Source organism: Notolepis coatsorum (assembly GCF_963971535.1).
Source record: "Notolepis coatsorum genome assembly, chromosome: 11".
NCBI lineage: Eukaryota > Metazoa > Chordata > Actinopteri > Aulopiformes > Paralepididae > Notolepis > Notolepis coatsorum.
The window spans coordinates 93,357,384-93,363,975 of record NC_140175.1 but is presented as its reverse complement, the minus strand read 5'-3'; the positions used below and the strand labels follow the sequence as shown (position 1 = coordinate 93,363,975).

General features: G+C 43.1%; 1 long non-coding RNA gene across 1 annotated transcript; it reads left to right on the top strand.

Moving 5' to 3' along the window:
• Positions 1 to 236: 236 nt before the first annotated feature.
• On the top strand, positions 237 to 3,883 carry LOC311236905. Its single transcript, XR_014620260.1, has 3 exons — positions 237 to 613; positions 820 to 936; positions 1,218 to 3,883. It is a non-coding gene; the product is annotated as an uncharacterized lncRNA (long non-coding RNA).
• The last annotated feature ends 2,709 nt before the right edge of the window (positions 3,884 to 6,592 follow it).

Sequence of the window (6,592 nt, the reverse complement as noted above, 5' to 3'; positions counted from 1 at the left end):
AACGAGGTTACTCTGCAGATATACCCTACTCCTCTGTGGCTCTGCAGATAATTATATGCTATTGCCCCCCGTCCCCGGGGACGCTGATTCGCTCCAAACCTGGACCGCTGGAATAGGTGGTTTCGGGTGTGCGCCAGTGGGAGCGGGGGCCGTGGTGTACAAGCTTGTACCAAAACACGGAAGCGGCTTGCTGCTGACACACAACATCATAACTATTCGACCGAGAAGAACATGGCTAGCAAAGGTTCACTGTGGTCGTCTGCCGAAATCGAATGTTTGCTGGCATTTTGGGCTGACAAGAACATTCAGCAACAGCTGGACAAGACGCATAAAAACACGGATATTTATGGACAATTTGCCGATCATCTGACTGTGCATGGGTTCGTCAGATCGGTCGAGCAATGTCGAGCGAAAGTGAAGAAGTTGAGGCTGCAGTACTTAAAAGTACGAGATGTGGTGCGCAAATCCGGCAGCTCGTCCGATGAGAAGGACAAATTTCCGCGGTACGAGGCAGTAGACAACATACTCGGCAACAAACCGACCAGTGACCCCTCCGTTGTTGAGAACACGCGACCGGAGCCCGTGGTTAGTCCATCGACCAACCTGCCAATCGGTAAGTACAAAGTTTTAGCAATTATATTCATCTATATTCTCATGCCTTTTCTGGGTCAATAAAGGATTCTTATCTTATTCATAACATAGATGTTATGTAGTTGGTTTAATACAAATACACGAACTGCCCACATAGTCAACAAAAAGTGCTATTTTGGTTGTAGCCTTCCTTCAATAAATTTTATATGGTTGCTTTCATACCTACAGGCACTTCAGATGGCCCAGGCCAAAGTCCAGACAACCGGCGCAAGAGAAGACGACTGCTGGAGAGAGAGTCGACTGCTGGAGAGAGAGACGTTAGTCCATCGACCAACCTGCTAATCGGTAAGTACAAAGTTTTAGCAATTATATTCATCTATATTCTCATGCCTTTTCAGTGTCTGCCTGGTCAGTCTGTTTTTATGCGGCCAAAACCTGTGTTTCTGCATAAATTATGCAAAGTTACTGTATTTCATTCTGTTCTACAGGGCAGTGATTAGACTGCATAGATGTTATGTAGTTGGTTTAATACAAATACACTAACTGCCCACATAGTCAACAAAAAGTGCTATTTTGGGTGTAGCCTTCCTTCAATTAATTTTATATTGTTGCTTTCATACCTACAGGCACTTCAGATGGCCCAGGTCCCAACACCCGGCGAAAGAGGACTGCTGATGAGAGAGACATTGTGGGTGCCTTTATGGACCTTGTTGAATCTATAGCAGAATCTAGAGCAGGGGTCAGCCGTGGATGCACACTGAAATACTGACCGCTATGAAAGCCAGAGACAAAAAATGCTCTGAGTTTCGTAAAAGTCAGTCAAAGCTTACCAAAAGCACGAGCAGTGAACTCCAAGCCCACGTGACTGAACTCAAACTAGAAAGAAACAGACTAAGAAATGACGTAAACTCCATGATAAAAACTGCAAAAAAAAAATCATCAATGACAAAACTGAGGAAAACAAAAATAAACCATGTGAACTTTGGAAATTACTCAATAATCAACTAGGCTGCAGTAAAAAACTTAAAACCAGGTTCTCAAACATAAACATAAAGACGGACAACACGCTCATCACAGACAAACTGGATGTAGCCAATTACTTAAACACTTTCTTCACAAACATAGCCACAACACTGGTAAACAAACTACCCTCCCACTCAGGGCAGTATGGGGTAGAACACATAGTAGCATACTACAAGAACCTAGGCGTCCACAAAGACGATTTCAAACTGGAAATGGTAACTACAGATGAGGTACTCAATAAACTGAACGCCCTCCAACCGAACAAGGCCACTGGTCATGACAACATCCCCTCCAAATTCCTCAGAGACTCAGCAGCCGCCATCACCCCAGTCATCACACACATAATAAACCTCTCCATAAAACAGGGACACGTCCCCAAGGACTTCAAAATAGCGAGAGTAACACCCCTGCACAAAAAGGGCAGCAAATTAGACCCAGGCAACTACCGCCCTGTTTCTATCCTTACATCCATCTCGAAAGTCATGGAAAAAATAGTATACGAACAGGTCGAAAAGTACCTCGCGGAAAGAAATCTAATCTACGAATTCCAATCTGGCTTCAGAACATCCCACTCCACTGACACATGCCTTCTCTATTTGAACGACCACATCAAGCAAGAGGTGGACGCGGGCAAATACTGCGCATGGTCATGCTAGACCTACAAAAGGCCTTCGACACTGTCAATCACACCATTCTGATTGACAAGCTAAAAGCAATTGGTTTTGATCAGTGAGCTGGATACAATCCTACCTGGAGGGGAGAGAACAGATGGTGGAGGTAAACAGTACCCTATCCCCCCCCCTCACAGTGAACTGTGGTGTTCCACAAGGAAGCATACTAGGACCACTACTGTTCCTAATTTATGCAAATGACATGTCGTCAGCTTGTGACTGCAACTTGTTCCTGTTTGCGGACGACTCAGCCCTGCTGGTCTCTGACAAGAACAAGTTACAGGTTGAAAAAACACTCAGCTCGGAACTAGGCAAAATCTGCATATGGCTCGCCGACAACAAACTATCATTACACATGGGCAAAACAGAGTCCATTCTCTTCGGTTCAAATAACAAACTCAGCAAGACCGACGGCTTCTCAGTTACAGTGGGTGACAATATTGTCACAAGGAAAGATGAAATTACCTACCTGGGTTCCATCCTAGAGGCTAATCTTTCCTGTGACAAAATGGCATCCAATGTAATAAAAAAAGTCAACCAACGAACTCGATTCTTGTACCGGATCTCCTCTCTGGTAAACAAGAATACCCTGAAGACTCTGGCAGGAGCACTCATTCAAGGGTACTACGACTATGCTTGCACCTCATGGTACCAAAGCACCTCAAAGGCACTAAAAACCAAATTACAAACATCTCAAAACAAACTAGTCAGACAACTGCTTGACCTGACTCCTAGAACCCACCTCACCCCTGCACACTTTGCCAACCTAGGATGGCTTAGAGTAGACGACAGAGTACAGCAACTTGCAATGGGCCTGGTCTACAAGATACACTACACGACCAAGGTACCCATGTACTGTCAAAATACTTCCCAAAGGTCAGTGAATACCACGATCACAACACCAGAGGGAGCTCCACAAATCATGTAAAACCCAGATTCGGCTCAAACAAGGGACTTAACACGTTTCGCAATTATGCCACATCAATGTGGAACGCCCTACCCAAAGCTGTAAAGGAATGTGAATCACTACCCACCTTCAAAAACACTCTCAAAGAACACCTACGGGAGACTGCAATTCGAAACTGGCCCCTACAAATGTCCTAACCCAGTTGTACAATAAAGACCAAGCATGGCTTTGTCAGTATTCCAGTGTACAGTGCCCCCCCCCCTACCCACCCCCCCCCCCCCACCTCCAATGTACAGCCCCACCTCACCCTACCTACCCAACCTCCTCCAATGTACAGTTTCTATGTCAAATGTATGTCAGTATTCCAATGTACAGTGCCCCCCCCCCCCCACTTCCAATGTACAGCCCCACCCACCTACCCAACCTCCTCCAATGCACAGTTTCTATGTCAAATGTATATACACTCTTTTTCTGGATTTTTTTAGTATCACAAACAGTACTGTATGTGCAAATCTGGTATGTCATAAATGTATAGATGTAGCAGTATACTGTCTATCTGTATGTCATGTATGTCATATATGTTATGATGAATTGAAAATGGGGGACCTTGATGTAAACAAGATGAAAGTCTTTCTCTGGTCTGCATCCCCTTAGCAATTGTGTGTATTGAGCTGTACTGTATTGTACCCATTCTGCATTATATTAATAAAGTTTTCAATCAATCAATCAATCACATTTATTTATTTTATTGTATTATTATTTGAGATAGATTTGAGTTCTACTTTTCATTATGAAGTAGCTAACGTTAGTAGTTTGGTAAAAGTTTCCCCAACACTGTAGAGCAGGGCTATTCAACTGGCGGCCCGCGGGCCACATCCGGCCCGCGGGATGATTCTGACCGGCCTGCCAAAGATTACATGATAATAAATTAAAAAAAAAGGGAAAAAAAAAATGTTTAACTTTTTTCTTTTCATGTCAACGTTAACACGCACAATTGAGCCAAAAGTCACTCAATTAATGACAGATTTCATTGATAAATTGAGGGAAAACTTTGCAAGTCGATTTGATGAATTCGACATGTCCAGAGAATTGATGCATTTTGTGAGCAACCCATTTGCCAATGTAGCTGCTATTTCCACAAAAGGACAAGAGTTCCTTGCATCACTTCACATTGATGAAGGTCTCCTGCAACTTGAAATAATTGACATGCAAGCATCATCTGCTCTGAAGCAGGCACTTGAGAATGAATCCACCACAACATTTTGGATAAAGTGTATTCATCTCAAGACATTCCCCAAAATAAAAACGCTGGCAATATCTGTGCTAACAATGTTTGGCTCAACATACACCTGTGAATCCAGTTTCTCTCACATGAATGCCATTAAAACAAGCAACCGTGCCTCCTTGACAAATGAGCATTTGCATCACTGTTTGCGGGTAGCCCTCACTTCCTATGAACCCTCTTTCTCTGCCATTGCCCAGTAAAAAATAATTTTTTTCATAAGCTCAGCTGCACTATAAATGTGTTTTTTTGTTCAAGTGTTGATGTTAGAATGTTCAGATGCACATCATGCACTTGTTTGTTTTTTATTTTATTTTTATATTGAAATGTTGAAGAGGAGATGTTGCAGTTGTTGCACAGTCATAAATGAAGCACTTTTTGCAGGAGATGTTGCAGATGTGGCACATAAATGAAGCACTTTTTTTGAAAAGTATACTACTTTTGCAATGTAGTTAAATAAAAGTTGTGAAAATGTGGTTGCGTGTTGTGTCAAGTGTACATATATTCATAGCACGGGGAGGCGCCGTGGCAGTCCGGCCCCTGGCCCCTTGGGTTTCTGACAATGTGGCCCCCTGAACAATTTAGTTGAATAGCCCTGCTGTAGAGTATCCTAGTGGTACAAACATTAACCGTTTGGTAGTGCGGCAGTGAAAGGGTTAACCTCGTTCCCACTTGTATCTCCTCGGTGAGATAAACAACAGCTTAACACCTCTCCTCTGACTCTATTGTCTGACTGGCTCACCCTGCACTACACCTCTCCTCGGTGAGATAAACAACTGCCTCCTCTCCTCTGACTGGTTCATCTGCACACTCCTCGGTGAGATAAACAACTGCCTCCTCTCCTCTGACTGGTTCATCTGCTCACTGCAATCTGCATAGTTAATTGATGGCGCCTCCTCTCGTCACTTCACCTGGACTCGTCTCGAACCCACTGGCACAGTTCAGCGGCATCATCATGTGTTTTCAAGTCGCAAGCTGCTTTCCCTTTGCTGTAATCATTGATGGAATATCATAACTTTTACGATGAACAACCCGAAGAAGAAGCGTTTTGGTTAGCTAGATAACACGAAGACACCGTGTTGGTAAGTTAAATTCCATTAAAATTCCCTCATACTTGTACAACGAGCGTTTCGCGGAGGACCAGTCCAGAGTTAATTATGGGATTTGTTTTAACTTTAAAGGAACACTCCAACATTTGTGCATGCAGTAGGAGTAGGAAGACGTTGGGAACAAGGCTAATGGAGGAACCTACTTCCAGTGACTGACGCTAAGCTAGGCTAACGGTGCGCGTCTTCCTACTCTTACTGCATGCACAGAGAAGAAACAGGTTTGTATCTTCTTGTCTAACTCCAGGGTAGATGGCAAATAAGCTAATATCCCAAAATGTTGGAGTGTTCCTTTAAGTGAATTGTTGCTTCTATCTGTTATTTTGACAAACACGTGGATTTCATAACGCATCTAACATAATGTAAAATGATAAATGTTTCCACTGGAATATCCAATTTCCAACCGAAGGATCCAAGTTTTCGTTAAGTCTCGTGTTTCGATGGCGAATTCGTGTAAATAACGCGAATAACGTTGCAGTTGTTTGGCTAAAAATAAAACAACGACGATCTGTTGTTGATTGATTGATTGAAAAATGTATTAACAGATTCCAGAATGGGTACAGTACAGCTGTTAAGGGGATGCAGACCAGAGAAAGACTTTCGTCTTGTTTACATCAGGGTCCCCAATTCATCATATGACACACACGACATACAGATAGACAGTACTGATACATCTATACATTTATGACATACCAGATTTGCAAATACAGTACTGTTTGTGATACAAAAAGAGTCCAGAAAAGAGAGTACATTTGACGTAGAAACTGTACATTGGAGGAGGTTGGGTAGGTGGGGTGGGGGACACACACTGTACAACTGTACAAGCAAAACTGTACATTGGAATATTGACAACCATACTTGGTCATTTACTGTACATTGGAGGGGGTTGGGTTAGGACATTTACAGGGGCCAGTTTCGAATAGCAGTCTCCCGTAGGTGTTCTTTGAGTGTTTTTTAAAGTGGGTAGTGTTCACATTCCTTTACAGCTGTGGGTAGGGCGTTCCACATTGAT